We start from the raw sequence: 17,189 nt of genomic DNA, 5'->3' as shown, positions 1-17,189 counted from the left end.
TTATCTTGAGCACACAGAGTTTGATTTGATGACAGATAACCAGGCCCTAACTTGGCTGTTTTCACATCCTCGTCAACTTGGTAAATTGGGAAGGTGGATAATGCGTCTCACACGTTTTCGTTTTAAAATCATTCATGTAAATGGCAGAGATAATTGTATTGCAGATGCGCTTTCGCGCATGTATGATGCCTCAGAATTCTTACTGGGAGGGAATGAGGAAAATGGAAAACGAGAGACCTGTGCCGTTATTCATCATATTCTTGAGTCTTTTGTGAATATTGAAGAATGGCAAAATAAAGACGCGGAAGGGATGGAGATCCGAAACAAGATTAGGACGAGGAAAAGCAGAAATTTCGTGTTGGTTAAGGGAATCATCTATCACATGAACAAAAAAGGTAATAAAAAGGTTTGGGCACCCAAGAATGTGCGGCACATGATCTTACAATATTTCCATGATTCTACTTTAGGAGCCCATCTTGGGTGTGCGAAAACCGAAAAGAAGATACACAAAGAATTCTTTTGGGAAGGTATGCACGGGGAAATTAAGGATTATGTAAGGAAATGTACCCTTTGTCAACTAATCAAGCAACCTCAAAGTTCGAAAATGGGAATGTATTCAGTACAGACTCCTAAGAGAGTGTGGGAGAGAGTATATATTGATATATTTGGTCCTCTTCCACGCTCAAGTAGGGGGCACAATTTCCTCTTAGTTCTAGTTGATGGTTTTTCTAGATATGTTGTGCTAATGCCACTTAGGGACATGAAAGCGAACTCCATTTGTAGCAAATTGGAGAATGAGATGTGGAAGGTTTTCGGTAGCCCCGAGTTGCTTATTTCAGACAATGCAACCTACTTCACTTCGCAAAACATGAAAAACATGTGTTTCCATTGGGGAACCAAACAGGTTCATACCAGTCCTTACTACCCGTGCCCGAACCTGGTGGAGCGGGTGAACAAAACAATTAAGGCTGCTCTTACCATTTTCCATCACGAGAAACAGAGAGGATGGGATACTGATTTGTCATCCCTGAATGTAGCCTTAAACTCAGTCCCACATGGGGTGACTGGAAAAACGCCTTGTATGGTGATGTTCGGTAGAGAGTTGCCGCACCCACTATTACGTCTTTGGGGCATTCCCCCTGGATGTTTCGAAGAGTCAGGCAGGAAGTTAGAAGAAGTTTGGCGTGAAACTCAACAAGCCTTGAATAAAGCCCACGCGGTTATGGAGAAGAAATACAATAAAGATAGATCGGTGTCCAATATCGTTGTTGGTGACTTAGTGGTGTGTAGGAAAGTCAGCCTAAGCAAAAAGGTGGATTATGTATCCAGTAAATTGTGTCCTAATTATGATGGTCCCTATCGGGTGCTCTTTCCTCACTCCAATTACCGTAAATTTGGGGGATCCTGATAAGGGATTCGTTATCAAGAAAGCCCACCTCTCGTCGGTGAAAAAATTTACACCTCCTTAAACTAACAGCTGGTTTAATCGGTTATCCTTCGAGCGGCATGCGTTCTAGTGTCTGTTGAGCTTCTTATCTTGTGAGGATGTTAATGTTTTTTTTTGTTTCTTCTTGGTTTTTTTTTTTTTGCTTTTGTTGGGTGGGATAATTTTGGGGTTTTGAGTTTTGGGATTTCTTGTTGTCACTGTGTGTTTTGTAGGTTGTGAGTATGCTTTTCTTTGGGATGCCGTTATTGCCGAATGCTTTCGTGCCGAGAGGAAAGGAGCGAGGAAGGTTTTTTTTTTTGGGAGGGGTGTCTGTAAAGAGTTTGGCTGTCACCTGTTTGTTTCTATTCTTCGTCCAGGTGATGTGCCCATTTAACCGTAAGGCGTCACTGCTAGCTGTGTGCTGGCAGCGCCCCCTGTTTTTTTTGCGGTGAGTGTGACGCGGGGAATTTTGGTTTGTGAGGTTGGTGGTTGCGTTGTTCTTTTGTTGTCGTTGTTTTGAGCTGCTTAAAACATAGGAAGGGGGAAACGAGTGAGGTGGAGTGGGACGAGGTGGGTCAAGCTGGAGAAAAACAGGCCAACTGTGATTAAATTGTTTTCGGGGAGTCTTGAAGATGAGACTATAACGGGTAGCGTCTAGGGAGAGTGTTGGGCTTGACAAGGGAAATGGGGATTCAAAAGAGTTGTACGACTCACATGAGAGGTTGTGGATTCGCGGTGCGCGAATAGTATAGCAGTGAGCTATAACTTTGTGTGTCGTGTTGGTCTACGATGGCAAAAATTCCTGAGGTGGAATTGCCCCGTTTCTCCGGTAGCAGCCAATTCCTGTGGTGGAATTGTCCCGTTTCTCCGATGGCAGCAAATTCCTGTGGTGGAATTGTCCCGTTCCTCCGATAGCTGAAATTCCTGAGATGGGATTATACCATTTCTCCGCGCCGCAAGCAGCCATTTTCCTAGATTTTGCCTGTTTTTCGAGGAAGGGCAGAAATCATCGGTGACCCAGGTTGGAATAGATTTTAGTTTGTATTGGATAACGGCCTGATTACTGCACAATCAAAATTTAAGTGCGGCGTGACTTTTGAAGAATTATTGTGGCTATTGTGAAGCAGAATAGTCCGCGTTTGATATTATATATTTGTAGAGTCATACATTTTTTATGTGAACTTGATTGATGACAATATACAATTTTATAGAATTAATTAGACATTTATGTGAGTATTAGCCACCAGCATGTTTGTAATCTGCAAAGCCGTTACTTTTAGTGGCAAATGTGGCATGAGGTGATCTTAGGAGATTTATGTAAATGTATTAGCCACCAGCATGTTTGTAATCTGCAAAACCGTTACTTTTAGTGGCAAATGTCGCATGAGGTGATCTTAGGAAAGTTATATGAATGTATTACCCATTTGCATGTTTGTAATCTGTAAAACTGTTAGTTTTAGTGGCGAATGTGGCATGCGGTGATTTTAGGACATTTATATAAATGTATTAGCCACCAGCATGTCTGTAATCTGCAAAACTGTTACCTTTAGTGGCAAATGTCGCATGAGGTGATCTTAGGAAAGTTATATGAATGTATTACCCATTTGCAAGTTTGTAATCTGTAAAACTGTTAGTTTTAGTGGCGAATGTGGCATGAGGTGATTTTAGGAGATTTATATAAATGTATTAGCCACCAGCATGGTTGTAATCTGCAAAACTGTTAGTTTTAGTGGCAAATGTGGCGTGCAGCTATTAATATAAATTGTTGTTGTTATTACCTTTTGCACTTTGAAAATAATCCTAAATAATAAAAGGAAAAGTTCTAACGTCTGAACTTAGTGTTTATTTCTTCGAGACTCTCCCTCTTCCCCTTACTGTACCGGTGGGAGAAGAGAGAGAAACTCTTTACAGTTTATTCAGTACATAAAAGTAAAATATTCTTTATTATTGAAATAATGAGCATCTATAAGCAATGACGTTTTCTAAATATTTACATAAATTTAATGGAATGTAATATATTTCAATACTTTATATCTACGATCACATTAACGGCAGTATTATGTAATCAATGAGGTAATGACATATCTTTAAAGGATATTTTCTCCTCTGTAAAGTAAATTTGTAATGCAGCTCTTTTAATGTTAGTCTTGTGAGTTAATTCGTCTTCTAATATGCTACAGCAATATATGAAATTAAGTTTTGTGAGTGTTTTAGTATTGTGTAATGTTTAAGTGTAATGTAATCAATTCAATAATTTTTTTGTAAATTCGTATTCATAAAGATAGATACCGTAATAAGATAAATGATATTTGTAAATATTAAATCTTTGAAACAACATCCATAAGAGGTTCTCCTACCTCTGTTAAACTGTATGATGGTGCATTGTAAAAAATTAGGTAGTCTGACTTAGTGAGATTGTATTTAGATTATGTGTAATGTATATGCAATATCTAAGCATATGAATTTATGTTATTATCCTTTTATAGCGTTACATGATGAATTTCGTAAATTTTTTAATGTCAACTAACATTATTTTTCACAGAATATTACATCCAGATAAAGAATAATTACCACATGTTTGAAGATTAATTGTATTCCGATACGTTTAAAGTATTGAAATTTTTAGATACGACTGATACTACAGTTGTAAATGTGAGGTTTCTCGACTCTGAATCCCTGCATCCGCAATTTCCTAGTGAGCCGCCGGTCAGATTGTCATCCTCTCAGATTGTCGAGGAACCAGCTACATTTTTCGTCGAGTAAGCTGGAGCTGTCAACCTTCCCACTAATCCTGTGATGAGGGTATAGTGGCATTTTCACGCGCTGCGGTTACAGTTCCTTCGGTTGAAAAAGCCACTAAATTTCAATGTTAAAAGAGAGAACTTTTAGAGCAGAATATTGGAAATAAATATTTACTGACACGGCCTCTTAATAGAGGCTGGTAGTACAGGAATGTAAACTTATTTTAGTAATTTACCCTATATTTACTTATATTATTTGTTACATAATTTTTTTTGCATCGCCCAGTGATCAAACCAATGACAGGAGTCGATCTAATCATTAGTATATTAAGTGCATATTTATTTAATAATTTTGGAATTTTTCCCAAATTTCTAGCTCAGGTATTGCCAATTTCCAAGATGGGGTCCAAATTTAAAGATAGTGGGTGCCACAGTAATAAGAAATTACTACATTCTAGTGAGTAAAAATTAAACTAACATGATGGTAACGCACTTTAGATGACAAATACAAAATGGTGGCCTCCAGCTGACGAAATAAGATGGCGGAAATGATTTCATCCTAGCTTGTGATATATTTACCTTGGCATTAGTGGTGGAAGGTCAGTCTGCCGGCGGATTCCATGGAGAAAGGATCTGTCGCCTTTTTTTTTTTAACTAGGCCCTCACCGGAATCGAACCGAGGACGTAAGTGCATTTAAAATTAATATTTCATTAAAATTTATTTATTAAATTTTTTAAATTTAAAATTTTTCTCTCGATATTCTAGCATAAAAATAGTCTTTCAAAATGGCGACTGTAACTAAAAGTGAAACATTCTAGAATTCAAGATGGCCGCTGTAACTTAAAGTGCAATGATCATACACATCCAAGATGGTGGGCATAACGAAGTGAGGAATGTTTCTAGAATCCAAAATGGCGACCATAATCATATGGAACAAGTGTTTTTTAAATCATTTTTTATTAAAATTTTATTATTTTTTTATAAATAAAAATTATTCCCGATTTTCTAGCATAAATGTACGGATTTTTCAGACGACGACTGCAACAAAAATTGGAACAGTGTTTTTTAAATAGAAATTTATTAAATTTTGATTACTGATTTTTTTCGATTTACTAAAATAAAATTACATAATTTTAAGATTGCGGCCGTAGCTAAAATCGCAACGGTGACATAATAATTCAAAATGGCGGAAAGTTCTTGAGAAAAAATAACGGATCCAAGATATCCGCCACGTCAGAGATGTCGGTCATTGACCCCATCCTCACAATCCTCATGGCGAAGCTTGTGCCAGGAAATACCTTTTTACACTACTAAGGATTAAATTTAAATAATGGGCATAAAAACGCAACATGATTTATAGAAGTGCAGTGTGGTTACCATACTGTGTCGATAAGAGTTCTGTTAGTTGAACTCAAAATTCCTAATGATCTTCGCTCAGCACTCAAAACACAATTGCGCAACAGAAAATGTGATCGGACCATGATCAAACCAGTTATTGAAATGAGTTCACGTCTGAATTATAATGGGGCAACTGGCCATAAGGGCTATCTCACATGTGAGACGTGTGGCACAGAACTATTCACCGCTACAATTCCCACACACATTCGTGACAGTGGCACATAACAAACAGGACCGTGTCGAATGGTATTTATTACTTAATTATAACTTTTCCGTATACTAGTATTGAAAACATTAATAAAAAAAAATTGTTTGTCTGTAAAGTCGGTTTACGGACGATAGTTTAACGTGACAACGTCATAACAAAACATTGATGAAATGAATGATCCAGAAGAAAAGGAAATATCATATTCGGCCTGAGACTGAGCCGTAATAGGTTTTTGCAATCAAACCATTTAGGCATTAAACATATTATATTCTTTGAGGAAGAATTTTTTTTTAATTTTTCTATCTTTTGTATGATAAAATCTACCTCTGCATACTTTTATGAATAAAATTGAATCATTTTTATTGAATTATCACTATTATGGATACAAAGGAGTGAAATGAAATGTACAATTTAATTAATATATATACTTTTATTTGCATTCATCATTCAAATATATTTATTACTTTTGAAATGTTACGTGCGCCGTATTTATTTTTACAAATTCAAAAAAAAATTCGCACCTGCCGGGATTCGAACCGACAACCTTACGATTAGAAAATAGCGCCACTGACCACTCAGCCACGAGGTCATATTTGATAATTGATTGTTTCAGATGTCATATATACCTTTATAAAAATTTTGTTCACGGTAGGGGAATAATATTATTTCGTTTTAATAACTCGATTTTATAACAAATACGCATCCCAAATGCACCAAACATATTTATAAGGTGATACAATATTTTTTAAAACATTGTGCAAAAGATCCCGGTTGTAATTTGAATTATTATGTGTAACTGTAAAACACCATTGTTGGTTCAAAACGTATTTGAATATTCAACATTACTTTTAAATAACCGTACCGATTGTGCTGAAAATCGGTGGACGATCGTTAAATTACATACCTAATATTAATAATTCAAACGACGAAAATATGATTGAAAATTCAAATCGATGGTCGTTACAATCGAGTGGAAGAGAGATGCCACGCATGCGTACAATGAGCAAACAAGTACATCCGTAGTGGGACATCCGTAGTGGGACACTTTTTCGTGCGTGCAGCCGGCGTTCATCATCGATTTATTAGACGTCACGTCAAAAATTGAATAGTTTTAAACAAGCAACGAAGCAACATTTTTTTTTTCGGTATTCCCTGTTTTCTTGATAAAAGAAATCAATAACTGAGCTGGTGGTGAGGGCATCACCAGCTGGCGCGCGGCGCGTTAATGCACTCGGCCGTATTGGCCGCGTCCCAGGAGTCCACCCTCTCCCCCTCCCTCTTCTAAGGTACGGCCTAATCTAATAGTGCACACTTAGCGAGATTGTGAGCTCGGCCGGGCGATACCCGCCACACACTGCGGGCGTGACGTGAGTGTACCGACAAGACATGCCTGTACAGCATGTACAGAAAGCAAAGACAACACAAGCGTAGAAAAGTTCTTCAAACACACCAATAAATATGTGTTTACTTATTCCTACTGGTTCAATCACACACTGTTACATCAGTCACTGTGTCACTGTATCACTGATCATCGTCTCGTTTATTCAAAATGGTTCAAATTACCCTTGACATAAAAAGTTAAAACTGACCTGGATTTTCCTGCTGCATTCAGAGTTATTTTTTATAGTCCAATAATGCACGATACGTTGTCTGTTTCAAAAAATTCCTTAGTTAAATGTCCAGTGTAAAATACATAACTAGAGACCTGCAAAATTCGCGGTTTCGATGGCCTTCAGGATAGACTGCACATACCCCTGTACACTCGGGCAAATAACGCAAGTTCAATGGTTGTTGACTTGTAAGTCTTCTCAGCTGGTTTGTCTGTGATTCGATCCTTCTTCGCTTGAGGGTTTATAATTGGTCGAGATTCGTGAAGATGAACAGTAAGCCAATAGCAAAATTATCTAAGAGGTATATGTGTTTGAATTCTAGCCTATCACCGAATGAATCCGCGAGTTTTGCAGGTCTCTATACATAACATACTCTCTATGGCCTCTAAATTGATTATTGTCGCAAAAATGTTACCATGCATATACATATGTCTATTGAACCAAATAAATATAAAAATATTACCTGTCCCAAATCAAACATTCTATGTTTTCTTAAAGGTGCTATGTAACTCTATATCCAAGAACCAAAAGTCTCAGGGCGTCCTTAAGGAAGCAAAGAATGCAAACATTTAGATACTTTTCAGTCATTTTGAATCTTTTAAGGTCGGGTTTATAAACAACTTAAAGAACTAAAAACGTTCAAAAACGACGTTTTTAATAATAGTTTACATCTAAGGCAAAGCGCAAAAACCAAAGCAAGCATCGCTAACTTTCAAATTCTGCATTCATATTTGAAAATAATTCCAAAAACTTTTAAAGATGCAAAGTTTATATTCATAAAAGATCACGATCTACTGCCCTGTAGGACAGCATGAGCGCCACTCTCCAATGCCCTGTCAACCAGTGTGGATGCCAACATCCAAGATCCAAAAAGCCAGTTTGGACACCACTAGTAACTGCCCTGCATGCCAGCATGGAAGCCACTTACAACTGCCCTGCCAGCCACCAGGAATGCCACTCTTCAATTCCCTGCAAGTCAGTGTGGAAGCCCCTCTCCAATGCCTTGCAAGCCAGCAAGGATGCCACTCTATGTCCAGAACACCAGCATGGACTTCACTCACCAAAATCCCTGCAAGACGGCGTGGACACCACTAGCGTGATCCAGAGTGTCCACCCCACTATGATTTTAATTAACTTCGGCAAATGGTATCTTTAGACAAATATAAGAACCAGTATTTTTCATTTTGGAATATTGGTTCTAGTTTGGAATTTAAAGCCGTTCAAAGTATCCCTCCGTTTGGTAGAATTTTTTTAATCCTAAAACAAAGTCAATTGACACATCTTGCTTCAACTTACATTTGTAATAGCAGTTATTAATATAGAATAGTGAAATTGATCATACTTATTAAGAATTTTATGTATATTTCAAATAGCACTCGTAACATGTAACTAAATGCCCAGACGTACAGGCAATATATTGTCACGTGTACCTAGCCGGTGCCACCGCCATTTCTGTCACGATCCACCTTCAGAGGGGGGGGGGGCGAGAATCGTAGCTCTTTACATAGAAACAACTCGCTTGGCATCAACTAGTCTTAACTTCATAAAATACTTTACTGTACCTAGGATCATAGGTTCGTCATCCCGTACAGGATGTCTGGTGAGAGCTGAACTAAGGAGATTTTGCAAAATAACATAATACTTAATTAAAATTATTTTATTCTTAAAGTCAAATACTCAACATCATTTTAAAGAACATTTAAATAGCGGGATTACAATTTAAAACAATAATCTCTTTACTTCCTTAACGATTGAACGACCTTACAAGAGAGAGAATGAGAGAACTTCACTAAACACTTCCCTAGTCCTTCCGAATACCTCAAATCATAATTAATACTTAAAATTAAAACAAAGATAAGTCCATACTCACATTTTCCGAAAAGCCTTTCTTGATCGATTACTTTAAAAAAATAACGTAGGGGCCTCTCCTGCCCTTGAAATCCCGAACGAACATTACATTTTAAAAACTATGACGCGTGACCCCTGACGAGGGCCATAGCCTCCGCCCGAAAGCTTGACGACTACATTATGACCTAACTTAAATTAAACGACTCGTGGCCTCTGGCGTCGACCATAGCTTCCGCCCGAAAGCTTGAATTCCTACATCACGAACGAACTAACAACTCGTGACCACAGGTGAGACGCATAGCCTCCGCCTGAGTGAGCCTGAATTCCTACATCACGAACGAACTAACAACTCGTGACCACAGGTGAGACGCATAGCCTCCGCCTGAGTGAGCCTGAATTCCTACATCACGAACGAACTAACAACTCGTGACCACAGGTGAGACGCATAGCCTCCGCCTGAGTGAGCCTGAATTCCTACATCACGAACGAACTAACAACTCGTGACCACAGGTGAGACGCATAGCCTCCGCCTGAGTGAGCCCCGAGTCACCACTCACTTGCGCTTAAATTCGCGCGCCCTGCCGCGCCTACCATAACAAAAGCTCGTTATTGAAGTCAAATTTACTAAACAACTAACTAGAACATCTGGGAAGACTACCCCCCCTCTACCCCAATGTGCAGGCCACACCGCGCGGCTTGTTACGACAGCGCGCCCCAGTAACTGCGGCCCGTGGCTGCGCCAGCGCGCGGCCAAACAAACAAACAAAATTCTGCAAGCCCGCAGCGCGCCGCGCCGGCCCCGTGCCCCAATTACATGGTCACGCCACTTGCGCTGACGAGTGAACAGAGCAGCCAGCCCAGAGTCCCGTCAGTAAAGTCCCTAAATTTGATTTCAACAACCCTGCAAAATTTCAACCCGCGACATAACCCTCCCCTCACAGAGCTCGAGCCCCATCGAGCTACCTCAAAATTACAAATTGTCTTTTTCCATTAAACCATAACTATAAATTCCTCATTTCACAAAAATAATAATTTTCTTAGTTCCTTGCTGTCTGAACATACATCTAGATTCTGCATAAGATTTATTTTAAAACAACAAGTATTCATAAAATTAAATGTAAAACTTTTATCTGGTTTGTTCTCACAGGAACCTTCAGAGGCTCGAGTTCTCAATTCTAAAAAAATTGTTCTGTTAGTGAAGCTCTCTTTACAAATTAAATTACTGTTCTTAGTTTCTCAGTATTCGTTAAACAATGTGCAAATTCTTGATAATTATTATTATTTTTTTTTTTCGGTTTCCGTTTATTACCATACTTCTTTCGTTCTTCAAAAAAAATTAAGTGTCCTTACAAAATTATCAGTGTTTCAAATTAATTAAACTCTTATCTCGTGAAGGTTGGTGCAACTCCTCGAAGTCAGTGTTGTCGAGAAGAGTAGCTCCCTGGGCTGGCCATCAGCAAACACCACTCAACTCCAACAGCTACTGGACTGGCTTCCAGGGCAGCTCACAACTTCTCCCCACATCTGCTTCGGAGTTGTGCCATCCTCATCACGAACAGATTACAATTCTGAAACATCATCAACAGGCATTACCATCACGCCTGACAAATACAAAACTAACTACTAAACTGCAATCGATGGGCAAGGATGCAAACACACAAAAAAATATAATTAATTAATTCAACTGCTAACATAAAGTATCCCACCCTTAGCATAATCTAATCAGGCAAATAATTTGATAGGAAAAACTTAAGGAAGGGAAACATGACCTCCAATGATTTTCCCTAACTCTTGAGTCTTGATCTTCTCTATACAGCAAATAGTCCCCACGAAGTAACTGGGTTGAAGGTCAGTTCACATGACCCACCCATAACCTCTTCTACTCTTCTTTTCTTCTGGGGGCAACCACAATGCCCACCAATCTCTCTCCATGGTGCCGAACCAGCTATCCCATGAGAGTAAACAACGTAGTCAATAGAAGCGCAGAGGGGAAACACCAATCTCTGGCTTGTCGAGTCATAAAACTGCTTTATCTTCTTCTTCTTCTGAGTAAAAATATCTGACTAACCTTGCTTCTATTCTTCCAAACAGTAAAAGTTCATCAGGTATCTTCATGAAAGAAACATTCTAACTAATAATTCTTCATTTTTCTTCTTCTTTATTTCTGTTAGTTGTAATAGAAGGCCATGTTAGGGAGGTTATAGGGAAAAAGAGTGGCCAATTCCCACCCCATCACCCACCTAGATCATGACTAATTAACTTTTAAACTTTCTATTTCAAACAAATAAAAAAAAAACATTTTTTTTTTATTCAAACTTTTAAACTATAATTACTTTTACTTCATAACCTCAAAAGCTAATCAATAATTCTAAATGAAATTGTGATTTACTGCATCCTTGTTCCATCCGATCTGTTTGTTTATAACCTTTCTTGTAAAGTATAAAATTTTCAAACATTACTAATTCAAAAAAAAGTAAATTCTGGTGTCCTTCGAGTTACAATTAAATTTACTATTTCTTAGCTTGAAATAATTTAAGTTTTCAGAACTATTTCATTGTCTAACTCAAAACACTTAAAAATCAACTCAAAACAACAAATCATCAAAATCAATAAGATCATCTGACCTACCTATCAGTACTGTGAACTTGAACTGTTCGTACACATTTATAATAAGCTATTGTATTGAAATTCCAACCTAAATAAGGTTTTAAAAAAACTACTAATCCCTCTGTAAATTAAGAAAATTAACTTTAAAAATTAAACTTAAGGTATTAGTTCTTTTTGACAGCTACCACAACTCACTAGTTCCATTACATTACTATAACCTAAAAAGTTCTGTAAATAATGTTTATAACAAAAAAAACTCCAGTTACTGTCTTCCATAAAAAAATAAAACTTTACATGACCTTATTAATCTCCACTTGTAAGTCCATGGCTGCCAGCTTTCTCTTCTCTTGAATCTTCAGTCTTGGCTCTTGTTTCAGTGATCTTGTATCTTGTCTCTCGAACTCTTGTCATCTTGTAAACTGGACTGCTGCTCAGCTCATCTTAAGGAATCTGTAACAGTTTCAAAAATACATGTTAATTTAAATTACATAATTCCTGTTCTTTGGTCCTAAAAAAAAATTGTATTATTAGTACACATTACCCTGAAACAACATTATTATTCATTGTTTATTACTTAAAAAAAAATGCTTTACCATAAAATCCTTTTTTGTTCTTTTCATTAGGCCTATTTATTTTCCTTCTTCTTAATTAAATTCTGCTTCAAATGTTAATCCTAACTTAAGACCTACCATCTATTTATTATTCATTACCTACATTATTTATGTTACCCTAAAATTCCCATAAGTTTCTAATACTTCCTATCAAAGACATTCTCTCTAAAAAAAAAAATTTACTTGTGACTCTTAACTTAACAAACTTAAAAAAAACTTTTACACTAGACTTAACTTATTATTCATTCTTAGTTACTAAATTTCTATTTGTAAACTTTAGTACTTACAAACAAAAACTGCCTATTTCTCTCTACCTCTTAATCTCTTTCAATTATTACAATAATAATGTTACCTTGCATCTTTAAACTTTCTTCTTTTCAATTAAATTAGACATCTCATAACAATAAAAATTCTGCCTATACTCTTCTTATGGGTGTACAAACCAACAACAAAATTTCAAATTCTCAAGTTTCCTTATATTTAAATTATGCAATACAAATAACCTCTGTGGTGCCTGTACCCTTTTAGGCCTACCACCTTCTCCTCTCACAGCATGACAACTCTTATTCCTCGGGGTCTGTATTCACTGTTACAAATCAAATATCTCAAATAAATTAAAAACAAATTTATTATTTTAAGAAAACAAAAATTTACATTGAATTTACTATGGAGCCTGGAAATCTTAATGTCTCACAGCAGCTAACATGACTAAATCCCATGGAACCCCAGGTTTACATAACCTGTGCCCAAAAATTTAAGCATACCAGGCTTTCTCTGCACTGGTTTTACAGCATCACACACTATTTAGGGCCCCTGATCTGCCATCAGTCCCAAGGAGTTTTCCCACAACCCCTCTCTACACAAGCGCCTACCGCATTCCTCTCAAATGGCTATCGGTTTTACGGCATTCTTTTGGGATCCGACCATCAAGTTAGGGCTAATCGAACATTAAACCTCCATACTTTCAAACAATAAAAATCAATTAAATTTTCTCTGTAAATTCTAAAAATCAAAAAAAATTATTCCAACATGCCAAAGAAACTTCCAAAAAAAATTCATAATCTTATCTTCAAACCATTAAAATAAAAATAAATAGATTACTCTGTTTTCTCCTTAATAACTGTAAACTGTCACCAAATATCATGTCATAAATTTTAACTATGCTTACTGACTCTTAATCAAAAAATCTCATTTGTCCTAATTAATAAACAACCGATTTCCTTAAAATCTCACTGTATCTCTCACACTCAAACTTCACTGGCTGAATATCTCAATAAATTCAAAAACAATTATCTAAACTCTTAAATAAACTCCTCCCCAATTATTCAAATTACTTCACCTTATTTTATTTCATTACTTAAAACACCTTACTCAAAAAAAATTAATTAATTATCTAGCTATCTTCCATTATTATTTATTTACCGAACAAAACTTTCTCCTAAATTAATTTAGTAAAATTCAATTTCACATTAGGCAAGTACACTAACTCTCTACAGCAATGTTTCTCATTTCCCTCCTTCCTAACTGAATCCAATCTTACTTAACCTCCAGGGAATTTACCTCACAAAATAACCAAAAATTTCACTGTAGTGCCTATCTGCTATAGGCCCACTACACAGGGGGCTCTAACCCCACCAACAAACTTCATTGAAATGGTACCCTATCCCATACAGGATAGCCACTTCGGTACTACCATGGGGAACTCCTGCCCCAAACTACTCACAACTCTCAGGATTCTCCTGACCCTTAATTCCGTAGTCAGCCCATCTCCTATGGTCTGCGCTACAATTCCCTTTCTTCCCAGGGACACAACGCCTCACCTTAGGGTCCCTCGCCCTAATGAAAACATTAATTTTGTCTCTCTGTTCTTTTGGAGTAAATTCCCTCTACACACAAAATCTAGCCTTCCCAGTTTTCTTAATGCTTATCGATTTTATAGTGTACCTCCTTAATAATGTTTACAAATCCCAAAAAAATATTTTTAAAACCGAGGTAGAATTTAACTAACAAAAACATAAACAACTTACAACGAAACACTTCTAGCCTATACATCATACACTTCTTGAATTAAATTACTTACATACTGAAAGTTCCTCTTCTTCTAAAACACACTTAAATTTAAATTTATTTAACCAATAGTCTATTTTCTTATCGCTAAGTTACCGTACAGCTGATCAAAACAAGGTCACGGCCTGTCCACGTCTCCGTATGAGCCCGTGACGTCACCGAATTCCATCAGGTGCGCCAACCCTCGCTTGCGGTTCCTCCGTTCTCCGCTAGGTCTCAGCACCTCCCCGTCACGTGTTCACTCTGCCACGTCCACTGACGTGTCGTTCTGAAACAACTCTCAACATTTTTCTAATTAAAACAAAACATCACTATAAATTCTATAACTCTCTTTTACATAAACTCTCGTTTTCTCTTTAATTCCTTTCTAACGTTTATCCTTCCCTCGACTGATTTAATTCGTACGTCTCGTCTCCTACGCGCACGAAAACAAAACAAACTTCTCTTGAAAATAATTCCTATTTACGACAAAAAATTTTTATTTTAAATTATAATTCTCTTAACCTACAATCTTAAAATGAACTTCAATTAAATTAAACCACTTGCATTATCTCTAATAAGCATTTAACTTATAACGTATTCTCCTCACGTAATAATCCCCGATATAAATCTACAATAAATTCAACGACTTAAAACAACTTATCACTATAAACTTTATCCTTACAAGTATCCTCAAATAAACATCTGTTACGTCAAAAAAAAAAAATCTCAAAGACTTCCTCCTCTTAGATTAAATTCCGTAATCCTCTCCTCAAGTAAACTCTTAATAACCTGCTATCAGAAGCTGAAACTAACTTAATAATAAACATAAAAATCTACCTCTCTCTCTCTCCAGAAATAGAACTTACCCGGCGCCTCCACCATTTCTGTCACGTGTACCTAGCCGGTGCCACCGCCATTTCTGTCACGATCCACCTTCAGAGGGGGGGGGGGCGAGAATCGTAGCTCTTTACATAGAAACAACTCGCTTGGCATCAACTAGTCTTAACTTCATAAAATACTTTACTGTACCTAGGATCATAGGTTCGTCATCCCGTACAGGATGTCTGGTGAGAGCTGAACTAAGGAGATTTTGCAAAATAACATAATACTTAATTAAAATTATTTTATTCTTAAAGTCAAATACTCAACATCATTTTAAAGAACATTTAAATAGCGGGATTACAATTTAAAACAATAATCTCTTTACTTCCTTAACGATTGAACGACCTTACAAGAGAGAGAATGAGAGAACTTCACTAAACACTTCCCTAGTCCTTCCGAATACCTCAAATCATAATTAATACTTAAAATTAAAACAAAGATAAGTCCATACTCACATTTTCCGAAAAGCCTTTCTTGATCGATTACTTTAAAAAAATAACGTAGGGGCCTCTCCTGCCCTTGAAATCCCGAACGAACATTACATTTTAAAAACTATGACGCGTGACCCCTGACGAGGGCCATAGCCTCCGCCCGAAAGCTTGACGACTACATTATGACCTAACTTAAATTAAACGACTCGTGGCCTCTGGCGTCGACCATAGCTTCCGCCCGAAAGCTTGAATTCCTACATCACGAACGAACTAACAACTCGTGACCACAGGTGAGACGCATAGCCTCCGCCTGAGTGAGCCTGAATTCCTACATCACGAACGAACTAACAACTCGTGACCACAGGTGAGACGCATAGCCTCCGCCTGAGTGAGCCTGAATTCCTACATCACGAACGAACTAACAACTCGTGACCACAGGTGAGACGCATAGCCTCCGCCTGAGTGAGCCTGAATTCCTACATCACGAACGAACTAACAACTCGTGACCACAGGTGAGACGCATAGCCTCCGCCTGAGTGAGCCCCGAGTCACCACTCACTTGCGCTTAAATTCGCGCGCCCTGCCGCGCCTACCATAACAAAAGCTCGTTATTGAAGTCAAATTTACTAAACAACTAACTAGAACATCTGGGAAGACTACCCCCCCTCTACCCCAATGTGCAGGCCACACCGCGCGGCTTGTTACGACAGCGCGCCCCAGTAACTGCGGCCCGTGGCTGCGCCAGCGCGCGGCCAAACAAACAAACAAAATTCTGCAAGCCCGCAGCGCGCCGCGCCGGCCCCGTGCCCCAATTACATGGTCACGCCACTTGCGCTGACGAGTGAACAGAGCAGCCAGCCCAGAGTCCCGTCAGTAAAGTCCCTAAATTTGATTTCAACAACCCTGCAAAATTTCAACCCGCGACAATATGCTAGAAGTGGAAAAATTTGACTATCAAAAATTGTAAACATTTGTTCAGTAATCCTGTTATAACTTTTTTATTTATTAATCTTTACGATCTGGGGCATGAAACCATTAGAAAGAGCACAGAATTGGCTGCAAATTGTTAGAATAAAATTGGTTAATATTAACCTTCCTTCTTTATAAAAGAAAGTTACTTGGGAAAGAAGTGGTTAAGATGATTAAAAATCAGTTTTAAGTTTACATAATTTTTACATGTAAAAGCAAATATGTAGTAAAATATTTATTCCAAAATAAATAAATATTGATCGAGCCTTGTTGGAATGCACGTTTTATATACTGTACGCCAATATATATATATATATATATATATATATATATATATATATATATATATATATATATATATATATATAAATGAAAAGAAGAAAATATTTGAAGAAAAGTTATGGTTCA

General features: G+C 37.4%; 1 protein-coding gene and 1 long non-coding RNA gene across 7 annotated transcripts in view; both read right to left on the bottom strand.

Annotated features, from left to right (window-relative positions):
- The window catches only part of LOC134527297 (homeobox protein extradenticle), a 700,568-nt gene that overhangs the window by 552,881 nt on the left and 130,498 nt on the right, over positions 1-17,189 (bottom strand). The gene's annotated exons all lie outside the window — the stretch shown is intronic.
- LOC134527294 (uncharacterized) lies at positions 10,514-16,963 on the bottom strand. Its single transcript, XR_010074143.1, has 2 exons — positions 14,531-16,963; positions 10,514-12,289 (listed from the first exon to the last, which is right to left on the bottom strand). It is a non-coding gene; the product is annotated as an uncharacterized LOC134527294 (long non-coding RNA).

The sequence above is a fragment of the Bacillus rossius genome, chromosome 1, assembly GCF_032445375.1.
Source record: "Bacillus rossius redtenbacheri isolate Brsri chromosome 1, Brsri_v3, whole genome shotgun sequence".
In the NCBI taxonomy this organism is placed as follows: Eukaryota; Metazoa; Arthropoda; class Insecta; order Phasmatodea; family Bacillidae; genus Bacillus; species Bacillus rossius.
The sequence above is the reverse complement of the archived record's forward strand: the minus strand, read 5'-3'. Positions and strand labels throughout refer to the sequence as shown.